Below are 15634 nucleotides of genomic sequence, written 5' to 3'. Positions count from 1 at the left end.
TCCACATCACACTTCACCTGTTAGCATCTCAATAGTTTCTTCAGTTGGGTTAGCATAGGGAATGATGAATTTGCCTTTAGTTTGTTTGATGTTAGGAGTTGAGTTACTAACCCGGGAAATAAAAATGAAGGGATATCATTGGACCTTGCGATAAAAGGCTTGCTGGGCTCTGCAATCTCTGCCTCCAAGTGACATACCCTGCCAAATGCCTGGGGAGCAAGGACATACGTTAATACGTATGCTTTCACTGGTACTTCCTCCATCTCGTCTAGTAGGTTTATGATCTTCTGGGTACGGGCTCATATCGTCCGCAGCCAGGGAATGTACTTCCCACTGGGTAGGCGCCACCATTACACTAAACTGCCAGGTGTGGCCAGCGGTTGGCTTCTACATTTGTCTCCCACATAAATTCTAGGCCCAACAAAAGCTGCTGTGGTAAATGGCACTATCACCTTGTGATATTACTACAAACTTTTCTATAATTTCTCCGTGCCCAAAGTCTACTACTAGCTGGCTATTCCCTTTATTAGGAAGTTTGAGTCGATCTACCCCTTGTAGCTTGTGGAGAGAGGTTCTGTAACTATCATCTTCCCGCCCTACAACTTCCTAAATAAATCTTCTTCTATTAGGGACGCTCCCTGCTCCTGTGTCCCTAGCAAATTGCATAAACCATCCTCCTTTGTATTGCATTAGCTGCCTTACGCACAATCTCTTGTGAGGGCGTTGGTAGGGCCCGTGGACTGCCACCCAGCACTTTACTCTGGGGTCGTTTTTTTTTTGTTCTTCTCTCGTGGTCAGGGTTGACCCAGGAGCTTCTGGTGTGAGGGACCGGCCGTGTACTCCGGGCGCCAGGCAGCGCAAGGCGAGAGACAGGCTGACCGCCTGTTTCAGTGGGCTGGTACTGAGGTACCAGAGCCCGTTGGTGGGTGTTAGGCACCCTATACTGCTGCCTTCGCCATGTGCAATCGCGAGCCATGTGTCCTACGCTGCCCCTGCGGCATAACAATGTGGGTGGCGTGGGCGCGCGTTCCCATATATGGGCGGCGTGTACCGGTGGCGCGGCGTGCCGTCCTCCCGCTTTGGGGTATCGCGGGTAACGTGACTGGCCTGGAGGGCGTGGAGGACAGGCTTTGTAAAGAGACATGTTTGGGTCCGGATGCCTGCAAATTGGAACAGACGTTCCAGCACTTTTATTTCTTTGGCGATATCGGCATCGGATAGCTTCGACTCTGGATAAACTTCTAATATACCTCATACCCTTTCTTTACATACCTTCTGCCAGGTCCCCACTTTCTTCCTCCAGTTAGGATGAGTACGAGGGCCGGAAGAAAAGCACTCTCTATGAGCCGTAAAAAGCGGTTTATCTCAGTTAGCAAACTGGCATTATCCAGGCTTGAGAACACGATCAACTCGTCCTCTCAATGTCTCCCAGGCGGATGAGGGAAAGGTGCGGATGTTTTCTCCTGTCATCGCCGTTTTGCCTCTCTGGTCTTTCTGGAGGGACCGAAAAGGTCCTTGCTGTGAGGCTTACCCCACGTAGGAAGTCTTCCTTGCTTTTCCCAATCCTGTCCACATCTAGTGATACAACCGAGGAGATGATCGCGCGCTGCTCTGGGAGCATATTGTTTGGCTAACTCAATCTTTCAGTAGTGTCCCAATTGCTGCCTGTGTCCAGCTTTCCAATATCCTCTATCCACTTTCTTTTTGCTAGCTTATGGCATGGGAGGTTTTGGTGCTTTGCTACTTTTTCTTCTCCACCTACAAAAAATATAAGGAGTCCCTGCACTCTACTAAAATCATTCAAGGTTATGACGAAAACAGCTAAGTAGCGTTGACAAGATCATCATGGGCAAAGACGATCGATTTTCCATCTCGCTTTTGGGGGAGGTTCTTTGCCCTTCGTCTGGCATTTTTAACCCAACTCTAAAGTCTCTTATTCCCCGTAATTCCAAGAATAACTTTGTCTTCTCCCTCGCTTTCGGATGTGAGACATACACCAGTACAATACCAATATGAAAAACCAATAAATCGTCAAGTTTCACCACAAGGGTTTCACCACATGTTTCACTGCAAGTTTCACCACATGTTTCACCATGTTTTCACCACCCCACCCTGACACCAATGTTGTAACGTAATCCGGGTCACTGAGGAGAACGACACACTGTTTGTACTAGTGACGCTTGACTTAAGTTCTGAGTACTTTGGGAGTATTTAAAGGAAGTTCGTAAATGGGGTGATGAAAGCAGTGTCGCCTTTCTTATATGTATTTTGATTCTACCTTAATACTACTTAATATTACAGAGGGTAAAAATATTATTTTAAACCAGCGACTGGCTTACTAGACTCAATGAGTCTTCAGGTTTTCTTTCACTATTAGTTACTGACGTTTAACACTGGTATAATATTGAGTAAAAACTCTTTGACAATAAGTATCATAGAAATATAATCCTAAGTAAAACTAAGATAATAGAACACAATAGATGATATATTATTAGATACGCTTTCTCCTACAGGTACCGACTAATTACTCTTACCATACTCACAGTAGCAACGATGAATGTTCTACCCATGTTGTCTAGGGAAGGACAACAGAGTGTCAACAACGAACAAGAGTGCTGGTTGATCTGAGGTCAAGCCTGAATAGTAAAACTTCTTATATAGGCAGACATACATACAACCACCTGAACATCGCGAGAGGTAATACGTCAGGCGTGTGAGTCGCCCATCAAGCACTCACACCGAGGCTCATACAATAATCTACCTGGCAACCATGTATGACAATGGTCGATTTTAATCCTAGTGTCCTTTGTCACCTTGGTGACGCAGCTTTGTTTTCATAACATTTTGTTCCGCCGGTTGATGATCGTGTTTTGTACGCTTGGTTGATTGTGTTTACAAACTGAGAGATAAGCGGATTGCGTTAATGGGCAATTACAATTGTGTATAGGTTGGTAAATGAACAGTGCGTGAGACAATCATGTCTTGAAGTCCGTGTTACATGTTTTACTTGGCGGTCAATGCCACTGTTGTCATCAGGAAATATTGCCGGTGAAGATGATGATGACACAGTGGTGTCGCAGCCCTCAGGGCACCACATATGCTATATATATATATATATATATATATATATATATATATATATATATATATATATATATATATATATATATATATATATATATATATATATATATATTTCCTTTTGTCTCATCAGCACCAGAGAAGTGATTCAGCATGCTCTCTAAAAGACAGTTCCTCTCTCGCTCTCACCACCATTCCACACAACACACAGACACATACCCACAGAATTTAAAACTCTAAATGTGCCAAAGCTTTCACTTCAGATTTCCCCCTTACTGGGGAACTCTCAATTCAAGAGGACTCCCCACTTCTGGCTGCCTTGACTTGAGGTGTCCTGATATCCTCGAACCTCCTCCTTATCAATTTCTGCAACATTAGGTCTTCTTGCAATTTTCATTCTGTGGAACTTCATCTCCTCCTCCTTCTCACTTTCTCTTCCCTCCACCAGAAACACAGAGTTTGCAGGTTATGACAACAACCTACTACTCTGTTTTCCTCTTACTATCTATCCCTATTTTGACATCACTTGCTCTCGTGCCCGACCTTGACTCTTGTGATTTTCTGTCGTAGACTTCTGTTGTCATTATATTATAAATGCATCTGTGCCATTTGTCCTCTCACCTAACTCTGCCTTCATAAAAATTATTTGACTATTTGAACTCTAAAGTGGGGGCACATCTTGGCCCTCTCTCTTCATAAATCTCTCCATCTTGGAAGATTTCAATGTTCTCCTGGCTTTGCTTTCATCCTCTTTCACTGTCAGCCTGGTGACATGAAGCGTTCCTAAATTATTGGTATCAGGACGGGCATAATTTTTCCCCCCACTCCCATTTTTTGTCATTACAGATAATTGAAGGTGCTATTTTTACCACAAGGAACAGGGGAGATTAATCTCATGGAGCACGTCACAAGGATATTTATTACAAAATTAGGAAGAAGATTTACCGTCCAAAAGAGACGGCGACTTGGGCATCTTCCTCCTTTCCTTCCTCACGCTGATAAACTTTGGTTTGATCTTCTTCATCTATGTTTACTCCTGCCTGCGACAGACGCGCTCTTTCAGAAGGAGGTGTCAGAGACTTGCTCGAAATTGACCTTGCTTTCGGCCACCTCTTATTCTTTTGAGGAGCCAACGGTAGCGGTCTTTTTTATTATTGTTTTCTTTTTTTGTGTATTGCCCTTGAATGTCTCTTTTGTTGAAAAAACCCATAAATATGTATGTGTGTAATAATATATATATATATATATATATATATATGAACAGAAAGTGTTTATAGTAACGCCATCTTGCATTGCTCATGCTGCCCTCCAGGCTCATCTTTAATCCTAGAAGAATCTCTCTCCTCTCTCTCTCTCTCTCTCTCTCTCTCTCTCTCTCTCTCTCTCTCTCTCTCTCTCTCTCTCTCTCTCTCTCTCTCTCTCTCTCTCTCTCTCTCTCTCTCTCTCTCTCTCTCTCTCTCTCTCTCTCTCTCTGTATCGGCGGCAGGCTGACCTCTTTGACAGCTTGTTGGTGGCGCAGTAATTTCCCTTAAGGTCTGGGCAGTATGTGGGTAATCTTCAGACACTGGATGATGGCTTCAGAAATCAGCGTGTTTCGGAGCCTAGTCCAGAGGACCTGCATGTGTACTAGAGATGCAGATCTAAACATGGCGGGCTGTAAAAGCGGTGGAGAATAGAAAGATAAGAAATTTGTATCGCCGCTATGCTGAATGTCACTAAGAACTTTATGGCTGGTGTGCGTTAGTGAACCCATGCCCCGGGCTCTCCCCCCGGCCGGCGTTTTATGGGAATGTGTCGCTGCAGGTTGTGACCACGCCAAGTCTTGCGGGGGGATCACGGAAACCTTCTGTTCATAGCAGGAAGCTTTAATCAGTTGCTAAAATACATGGACAAGGCTTACATCAGTGTTAGTGTTGCTGCTGCTGCTGTTGTAATGGCAGGGTCGGAGTGGCGGTGACCACAATCAGGGCCCCACACACACACGCGCGCCGAGAATGTCAGGCCTATAAGCAGCAGTTTTAATAAGTGCAGCTCTAAAGGTCTGTTCAGGAACACCTGACAAAGACTTGCCAGAAACACACACAACAGAAACACGTCCTGAACATTGTACAGCTTCCTGGTCGTTGCCACTACGCTGCTCCCTCAGCCACCAGCATCATTGTTATGACAGCCTTGTGAGGCAGTCACCAATCCTAATGATATATATCCCGTTGCACTACTCAGTATTGTAACATAATATTGTTATGACAGCCTTGTAAATCAGTCAACGATCCTTAATGATATATTCCGGCACACTGCTCAGCATAAGTGTTATGACAGCCTTGTAAATCAGTCACCAATCCTTAATGATATATTCCGGCATAATAGTGTTATGAAAGCCTTGTAAATCAGTCACCAATCCTTAATGATATATTCCGGCATAATAGTGTTATGAAAGCCTTGTAAATCAGTCACCAATCCTTAATGATATATTCCGGCATAATAGTGTTATGGCAGCCTTGTAAATCAGTCAACAACTCATAACACTGGCCGACAACAAATTTATCGTCTAAGTTTTTTAAGGTGATTTAGGACAATGTTGATGTGCTGAATCCAAACATCTCATTGGTTTTGCGCAATCAGGTCAACTTTTTTTTTTTTTTATCTATCGCCACATGATGTTTGTTACGTTTTTGTCTACACGTCCGGGTGTTTTATATTTTTATGAGGCAAAATTATTTCTTATTTCTTTAAATAAACAAATTCTGAAGAGTTAACATGCGCCAATTTTTTGCTATATGTTTTTTTTTTTGTTTTTTTTGGGACAACAGTCCGGGTTCACCAAGTACCCGTGCTTTCTGTGCGCGTGTGATAGTAGGGACAAAGCTCATCATTACACGAAGAGGGACTGGCGGCCTCTACGGGAGGAATTAGTGCCTTGCAGAGCAGGGAACGTCATAAACAACCCTCTGGTGGACAGAGACAGGAGGCTCTTCCCATCGCTGCACATCAAGCTCGGCTTGATCAAACAGTTCACCAAAGCTCTGGACAAGGATGGCGGCTGCTTCAATTACTTGTGCCACACTTTTCCAAGATTGACCATGGAGAAGTTGAAAGCTGGCATCTTTGACGGTCTTCAACTCCGTCAGCTCATCAGAGATCCAGAGTTTGAAAACTCAATGAACGAAGTGGAACTGGAAGTGTGAAAGGCTTTTGTTCTTGTCATGAAGAACTTTATAGGCAACAAGAAGGCCAGGAACTACATAGAACTTGTCACCAATATGCTGACTGCTTGCAGGAACCTTGGATGCAGCATAAGCATCAAAATGCATTACTTATTCTCGCATGTGGACCGGTTTCCTGAGAATCTGGGATCAGTGAGCGACGAGCAGGGGGAGAGATTCCATCAGGACGTGAAAGAGATGGAGACCAGGTATTAGGGACGCTGGGATGCAGTCATGATGGCTGATTACTGTTGGACTCTGAAGAGAGACGTCCCTGCCGCTGAGCATTCTGGGAGTTCAAAGAAACGGAAGTTCATGCCTGAATGTTGGTCAGTGATGACCTAATATTCAATTTACGTGTACTTACCTTTATCATTGTCTACTATTCAATATACACTGATCATTTTTTGTAACAATTGATGAATTGTGTTAGAAAACGATTTTTTTTATCTTAAAAATTAATTTCGGATGAGAAATAAAAAAAATCAACTGAAAATGTCACAAAATCGGATTTTTGAAAATCGACTTAGCACAAAAACCTGACCTGATCGAAAGAAACGGGTGTCATTTTCGGATTCAGCGGTGCAAATTTGTCCTAAATCAGTTGAAAAAAACTTATACAACTTACATTTTTTTTGTAACCCAGTGTAATAATATTTCCCGACACACCTCACAGTATTGTTGCATAATATTGTTATGATACCTTGTAAATCAGTCAACAATTCTAAATGATATATATCCCGGCACACCTCACAGTATTGTTGCATAATATTGTTATGATACCTTGTAAATCAGTCAACAATTCAAAATGATATATCTCCTGGCACACTTCACAGTATTATTGCATACTACTGTTATGATACCCTTCTAAATCAGTCAACAATTCAAAATGATATATATCACTTCACGGTATTGTTGCATGATATTGTTCAACAATTCTAAATGATATATATCCCGCACACTTCACAATGTTGTAACATAATATTGTTATGATACCTTGTAAATCAGTCAACAATTCAAAATGATATATATCCCGCACACTTCACAGTATTGTTGCATGATATTGTTATGATACCCTTGTAAATCAGTCAACAATTCAAAATGATGTATATCCCGACACAGTTCACAGTATTGTTGCATAATATTGTTATGATACCCTTGTAAATCAGTCAACAATTCAAAATGATATATATCCCGCACACTTCACAGTATTGTTGCATGATATTGTTATGATACCCTTGTAAATCAGTCAACAATTCAAAATGATATATATCCCGCACACTTCACAATGTTGTTGCATGATATTGTTATGATACCTTGTAAATCAGTCAACAATTCAAAATGATATATATCCCGGCACACTTCACAATGTTGTAACATGATATTGTTATGACAGCCTTTTGAGCCGGTCAACATTCCATAATGATACACCACGGCACACTTACACACACACACACACACACACACACACACACACACACACACACACACACACACATACACAGTTCAGACACTGCCCTGCACAGCGTACATGAGCCGCATGCATTTATAGAACACCAAACCTACACTGGTAGTCCTCGAGTTACGATGTATGGGACTTACGATCGCTCGCACTTCCGGCCAGGCCAACAGTATTAGTAAAGCTTGGTTAGGTAACGAGGTGACAGTCAAGCATCCCGCTGTGGGTAGAGCAGCGGGATGTTTGTTCAGAGTTCCCGTGCTTCCTGCCCTCCCCTTTACCCGCCACTCTCTTCCACATTGGCCCAATCAGGCTGGGGCAGGCAGGGGGATCCTAGGGAGAGAGGTGAAGCCGCTTAACTGTCACTTCACTCGCCGTCAGTATGGCGCATACCCGGGTGAGGGCTCCCGGCCACCGCCTTGGTTACTGCCTTCAGGCCACGACTTATCCATCATGACCGTATTGCTTTAGTTTGCCGTGCACTTACTGATGCAGTATACCTTTAAACAGGTGTCAGCACCAGCTTTGGGTAGCAGTACTAATGGCTTCAGAGCTGAACTAAAAATGTGCATGAACACTCCACGACATGGAAATCCAGGTGCACTGTGACGTGGCGAGACTGACCTGCCTCACACCTGACACAAGACAGGTATCCACCATTGCGACGGCGAGATAAATGACCCTTGAGCGGCTTCACAGGTCAGGCACTGAGGTCGACTCCCCCCTTATGCCTCCAGGGCTGGGCCAGGCCACCCTCGCCTCCCCCTCAGTTGGTTGTGGAAAATTGGAAGGTTTCGTTTAGTCGGCGCAACATCTGTGGTCATATGCCGGAGAGAGACAGAAGGGGAAGGAATTATAGGAGAAAGGAACAGACCCCAGGAGACGGGACACAACCCCCGATTAATACCTGATACACTGCTGGGTGGACAGGGGCGTAGGGTATCGGAAAAGCCGCCCAATGTTTTCCACTCCGAGTTGCTTGTGGAACTCACACTCCAATTTGTCCCCACGCTGCGGTAACCAGTCCCTACTCTAGGTCTGCTTACGACCGGGCCAATGGTGACAGTAACTCTCGGTCATGCAATGAGCTGAGATTTCAAATAGTTCGCTGTAAGTGGAGCAGCTGTTTGTTGGCCAGCATAATGGCGTGTCACGGCAACAGCCCCCTCACAGAATTCCTGCAGCAACCATTACAGAAAGCAGCAATCATGGCTGAACGAAACAGTCACAGCAGGCAAGAAATGCAGCGGGTGAATCAACAGCCCTGCTTGACTAAAGGATGCTTGAATGGAGGACTGGGCGACACGAGCTCGTTACGACAGCGGCGGGAATAGGGGAGAGGCCAGGAGGCACGGGAAAGCCAATCTCTCCACGTCTGGACATTTTAATAATATTTCTTAATGTAAATTTTCTACTGACAACCACTTTGACTTACGCCCGGGCCCGAACCCCATCGTGACGTGAGGACTACCTGCAGTGTTAAATATACAGTATACAAAAGTCTGTGCCAAGGACCTGTTGGGTGCAATGTAGGGTTGGCAGTTAAACAGTTGCCTGAATCATCTCACCTGGATGCTATTGAGAAGGAAAAGCTTCAGGAGGCTAACCCAGGGGCCCAGCGGATGAACTAATTCACAACGGCCTGCTAGGCGGGAGGCCGTCAGGGATTCTCTGGGAAGGTTACCCGCCCGGCGCGAACCCGAAGCAAAGTTAAAAGTCCCACATCTCTTCCTCGGGGCCCCTGTGAGGGAAGGCAGCGACAATCTCAGCAAAGAAAGCTTGAAACATCACACTGACAACTCAAATGTGAGAGATACTGATATTTTTGTATTGCTATTTTTATGAATTTATGAATTATCATATCAATTGTAATCATAATGTTATTATTATTATTCTGATTGCTATTATTATTATTATTATTATTATTATTATTATTATTATTATTATTATTATTATTATTATTATTATTATTATTATTATTATTATTATTATTATTACTTTTTTATTATTATTAAAACATTGTAGTTATTATTATTATTTTTTATATTATTATCATCATTATTATTATTGTTGTTACATATTTTAATTATTATTATTATTATCATTATTACTGGTTGCGGGCCACAGTCGTTGGCGAGGCTGGGGCCAAAGAATTGCTTGGTGAAATAATATGAGAAAACAGCCCCTCACAACGCAACTCTAATGGATGGCGGCCGTAGAGAAAAATAACATTGTAGTAGTAGTAGGAGTAACAGTTATAACAGTTGTGGCAGTAGTTGTTGTAATAGTAGTAGTAGTAGTAGTAGTAGTAGTAGTAGTAGTAGTAGTAGTAGTAGTAGTAGTAGTAGCAACACCTTTACAGATGTTGCAAATATGGAAGTGAAGGAAGAAGAGAGCACTGAAGAGAGACAGGCAGAAGTTGAATACAGGAAAAGGAAGGAGGAGGAAGTAAGTGTAGGAAGAGGAGAGGGACAACAACGGAAAGGTGCTTGGGAAAGGAAGAACAAGTGGAGAAGGAGGAGGAGGAGGAGAGGGAGGAGGAGATAGAGGAGGAGGAGGAGGAGGAGGAGGAGGAGGAGGAGGAATAGGAGAAAGAAAAGATGAAGGAGGAGGAGGATATAGAGGAGGAATAGAAGATGATAAAGGAAAAGGAGGAGAAGGAGGAAGAGAAAGAGAATATGAAGGAGGAGGAGGAGGAGGAGGAGGAGATAGGGTAGGAAGGGAAGGAGAACATGAAGGAGGAGGGGGAGAGGACAAAGAAGCAGGTGAAGGAGAAAGTAAAGGAAGAGGTGAAGGAAAAGGAAACAGAGGAGGAGGAGGAGGAGGAGGAGGAAAACAACATAAAAAGAATGATGGTGAAGAAGAAGAAAAAAATATAATAATAATAATAATAATAGTAATGATAATAATAATAATAATAATAATAATAATAATAATAATAATAATAATAATAATTATAGTAATAAAAAAAGATGAGGTAGAAGAAGAAGAAGAGAGGAGATAAAAAATGGAAATAGAAGAAGGATGAAGAAGAAGTAGTATCAGCAATAGAAGAAGGGAAAAAGAAGAGAAATATGGAGAATAATAAAGTAAACAAGGGAAATAAAAACAAAGATGAAATGGGCGGAGGAGGAGAAGAGAAGTTGGAGGAGGAGGACAAAAAAAATCTGATAAGTTTTGAAGACAAAGAAAAGAAGTAGTAGTCGTACTATAAAAAAAAATAACAGCCGCAGCAGAAGCAATAGTGGTGGTGGTAGTAGTAGTAGTAGTAGTAGTAGTAGTATCAGTAGGGGTTTCATTCCATCTGTCCACTCACATAGCGTGAGCTTCGAGAGATGTGGCACAGGGGCGTTGCAGCCCATGATTGGTTGAAAACTGTCGTGTCCGTTCGTGCGACAGCCTAATATTTAAACAGCAATATATTTGAGTTTGTATATATACAAAGACCTCTCACACGTTCTTAGATAAGACACAAAATGCCGATTCGCACCAGTAATGTACAGTACAAGAACATTAAAAGCAAGCTTGTATCAAACAGAAAGGCCAGATCATGTGCGAACGATCAAAAGGCTTAAACATTATAATGAGCTTTATCTCATTTTAGGGGCAAAATGACCACACCTGGTTCTATAATTCTAACTAAATGATATTCTAATGATATACTGCATGTCAGTCACATGGGTTATACTGAAAGTAGCATGGAGCATTACTGCATGTGATGCTCGGCTATTTCCAATATTAGGCTACCTGTGTGATTTACCAGCAATGACAAAATGAAATGCCCTTTATTTGCTCTCACAGAGTCAGAGGTCTTTCCATGTGTTTTAAAAGGCATTGGCCGTTCAAGTATGACCTGACGGTAGAGTGTTTGATACAAGCCTGTCTTTGATATCTTTGTATATCATATTGGTGATGAAAATCAGCACGGTTGGAATTTGTATGAGAAGGTGTGAGTGTTGTTTTGTGTACATAGGCTGCAAGCAGAGGTTGAGTATTTATCACAACAGTGTTTGTCCAGCAGTGCACGTGTGCCACAGCCACACTCGCGAGTGGACAGGTGGAATGAAACCGACTGTAGTAGAAGAAATAGTGGTAGTAGTAGTAGTAGTAGTAGTAGTAGTAGTAGTAGTAGTAGTTGATATGGTAGTAGCAGTAGTAGTAGTAAAAGTAGTAATAGTAGTAGCAGCAGCAGTATCAGTAGTAGTAATAATAGTAGTTCTAGTAATAGTAGTTCTAATAATAGTAGTAGTAGTAGTAGTAGGAGTAGTAGCAGAGAAGAAAGAAAAAAAGGATCAAAAGAGAAAGGACATGAAAAAGAAGTAGAAGTTAAAGAAGAAAACTTAGAGGAAGAAGAAAAAGAAGAAAACTAAGAGAAAGAAGAAGAAAATAACAAAACGTAGAGGAAGAAGAAAAAGAAGAAAACTAAGAGAAAGAAGAAGAAAATAACAAAACGTAGAGGAAGAAGAAGAAGAAAAGAAGAAAAAGAAGGATTCGGAAGAGGAGGAAGCAAAGAATAATAATATGCAAAAAAGAGGAAAAATAAATGAATAAGATTTATTTTGGAAGATGAAGCAAAAGAAAGAAGTGAATATTGAAGATGACAAAGAAGAAGACGAAGAAGAAGAAGAAAATAAAGAAGAAAAGAATATAGAGGAGGATGATTTTGGAAGATGATGGTGATTTAAAGATGATAAAAAAGAGAGCAGAAGAAGAACAAGAAAAAAGGAATAAAAGAAGATGAAAAAGAGGAAGAAGAGTGAAAAAAGAGAACAGGAAAAAGGAGATGAAGAAAGAGGACGAAGAAGAAGAAGAAGAAGAAGAAGAAGAAGAAGAAGAAGAAGAAGAAGAGAAAGAACAAGAAAAAAAGGAGAAAAGAAGATGAAAGGAAGAAGAATGTAGAAGTAAAAGAAAATGGTGGAGAGGAAAATAGAGGAAGAAAATGAGGAAAAAGAAAAAGAGAAGGAGAAAGTAAAGAAGAAAAAGTAAAGAAGAAAATAATGAAGAAAAGTGTGGAAGAAGAAAAAGAAGAAGAAGAAGAAAAAGAAGAAGAAAAAGAACAAGAACAAGAAGAAGAAAAGAACAAGAGATATACAAAATATATATATATACAAAATATATACTACTACTACTACTACTACTACTACTACTAAAAATAATAATAATAATAATCATGATCAAAACCACCATTACTACTACTACTACTACTACTACTACAACTTAAAAAAGTAGCAGAAGAAAAAGGGAGGAAAACAAATAAAGTTAAAAGAGGCAAATGGGAAAGATTAAAAAGAAAGATAAAGGAGAGAAGGAGGAGGAGGAGGAGGACAAAGACGACGACAAAAATGAAAAACAAAACAAAAAACAGGCAGAGTTTGAAGAAGAGGAGAGGTCGTAAAAAAAAGTACAAAAAAGTCGTGGTAGGTGTGGTATTACTTTCATTATTATTATTGTTAGTAGTAGTAGTAGGATAGTAGTAGAAGTAGCAGTAATAGCAGTAGAGGTTGTATTTTTCGCTGTAGTAGTAGTTGTAGCGTTTTTATAGTAGTAGTAGTAGTAGTAGTAGTAGTAGTAGTGGTTGTTGGCGGTAAAGTAGGAGTTTGTAATATTAAATAAAGATGGTTGTCGGCCACAGTCATTGGCGGGGTGGGGCCAATGAATAGCTTTGTGAAAGGATATGAGAGAATATACCGCTCACAACGCAACTCTAATAGATGGAGGCCCGTTTATATTTATGTAGTAGTAGTAGTAGTAGTAGTAGTAGTAGTAGTAGTAGTAGTAGTAGTAGTAGTAGTAGTAGTAGTAGTAGTAGTAGTAGTAGTGGTAGTAGTAGAAGTAGTAGTAGTAATAGTAGTAGTAGTAGTAGTAGTAGTAGCAGTAGTAGATGTATTAATAGTAGTAGTAGTAGTAGTAGTAGTAGTAGTAGTGGTAGTAGTAGAAGTAGTAGTAGTAATAGTAGTAGTAGTAGTAGGAGGTGGAACTGTATTAATCATAGTAGTATTAGTAGTAGTAGCATTATTATTATTATTATTATTATTATTATTAGTAGTAGTAGTAGTAGTAGTAGTAGTAGTAGTAGTAGTAGTAGTTGTTGTTGTTGTTGTTGTTGTTGTTGTTGTTGTTGTAGTTGTTGTTGTCGTGGTAGCTGTAGTATTTTTTTTTTTTTACAACAAAGGAGGCAGCTCAGGGGCACACACAAAAAAGAAAACAATAATAAAAAAAAGCCCGCTACTCGCCGCTCCCAAAAAAGAAACAAAAGAGATGGCCGAAAGTAAGATCAAACACGGGAGGAGAGGTGTCCTGATACCCTCCTCTTAAAAGAGTTCAAGTCGTAGGCAGGAGGAAGTACAGATGAAGGAAGATTTTTCCAGAGCTTACCAGCATGAGGAATGAAAGAGTGAAGATGCTGGTTAACTCTTGCATAAGGGGTTTGGACAGTATAGGGATGAGCATGAGTAGAAAGTCGAGTCGGGGCCGCGGGAGGGGGGGAGGCATGCAGTTAGCAAGTTCAGAAGAGCAGTCAGCGTGGAAATATCGATAGAAGATAGAAAGAGAGGCAACATTGCGGCGGAATTTAAGAGGTAGAAGATTATCAGTATGAGGAGGAGAGCTGATGAGACGAAGAGCCTTAGCCTCCACTCTGTCCAGAAGAGCTGTGTGAGTGGAGCCCCCCTACACATGAGATGCATACTCCATACGAGGGCGGACAAGGCCCCTGTATATGGACAGCAACTGTGCAGGGGAGAAGAACTGGCGGAGACGGTACAGAACGCCCAGCCTCGAGGAAGCTGATTTAGTAAGAGATGAGATATGAAGTTTCCAGCTGAGACTTTGAGTTAAGGATAGACCGAGGATGTTTAGTGTTGAGGAAGGTGATAGCTGGGTGTTGTCAAAGAAAAAGGGATAGTTGTTTGGAAGATTGTGTCGAGTGGATAGGTGGAGAACTGTGTTTCTGAGGCGTCGAAGGACACAGGTTCTTCTTGCCCCTAATCGGAAATAATAGTAAGGTCTGAGGCTAAGCGTTCTGCAGCCTCAGCCTTGAGTCGTTAAGTTCCTGTAGGTGGGTCTTCTATTAAAAGAAGTTGAGTAATGCAGAGGAATCATCGGCGTAGGAATGGATAGGACAGTTCGTTTTGGAAAGAAGATCATCAATGAACAACAGAAAAAGAGTGGGAGATAGAGACAGAACCCTGTGGGACACCACTGTTAATAGATTTAGGGAAGAACAGTGACCGTCTACCACACGGCAGAAATAGAACAGTCAGAAAGGAAATTGGAGATAAAGGTACAGAGAGAAGGATAGAAACCGTAGGAGGGTAGTTTGGAAAGCAAAAGATTTGTGCAGACCCTATCAAAAGCTTTTGATATGTCCAGCGCAATAGCAAAAGTTTCACCGAAACGGCTAAGAGAGGATGACCAAGAGTCAGTTAAGAAGGTTAGAGATCACCAGTAGAACGCCCCTTGCGGAACTCATACTGGCGATCAGATAGAAGGTCAGAAGTGGTAAGGTGCTTTTGAATCTTCCGGTTAAGGATTGATTCAAAAGCTTTAGATGGACAAGAAAGTAAAGCTATAGGACGGTAGTTTGAGGATTGTAGCGGTCACCCTTCTTAGGCACAGGCTGTATGAAGGCATACTTCCAGCAAGAAGGAAAGGTAGATGTTGACAGACGGAGGCGAAAGAGTTTGACCAGGCAGGGTGACAGCACGGAGGCACAGTTTTTAAGGACAATAGGAGGCCCTCCATCAGGTCCATAAGCCTTCTGAGGATTGAGGCCAGAGAGGGCATACAAAACATCATTTTGAAGAATCTTTATAACAGGCATAAAGGAGTCAGAGGGGGGATGAGTAGGATAATATATAGTATAGTATAGTATAGTAGTAGTAGTAGTAGT

The sequence above is a fragment of the Eriocheir sinensis genome, unplaced genomic scaffold (genome assembly GCF_024679095.1).
Source record: "Eriocheir sinensis breed Jianghai 21 unplaced genomic scaffold, ASM2467909v1 Scaffold1266, whole genome shotgun sequence".
In the NCBI taxonomy this organism is placed as follows: Eukaryota; Metazoa; Arthropoda; class Malacostraca; order Decapoda; family Varunidae; genus Eriocheir; species Eriocheir sinensis.
This window is presented reverse-complemented; position numbering follows the sequence as displayed.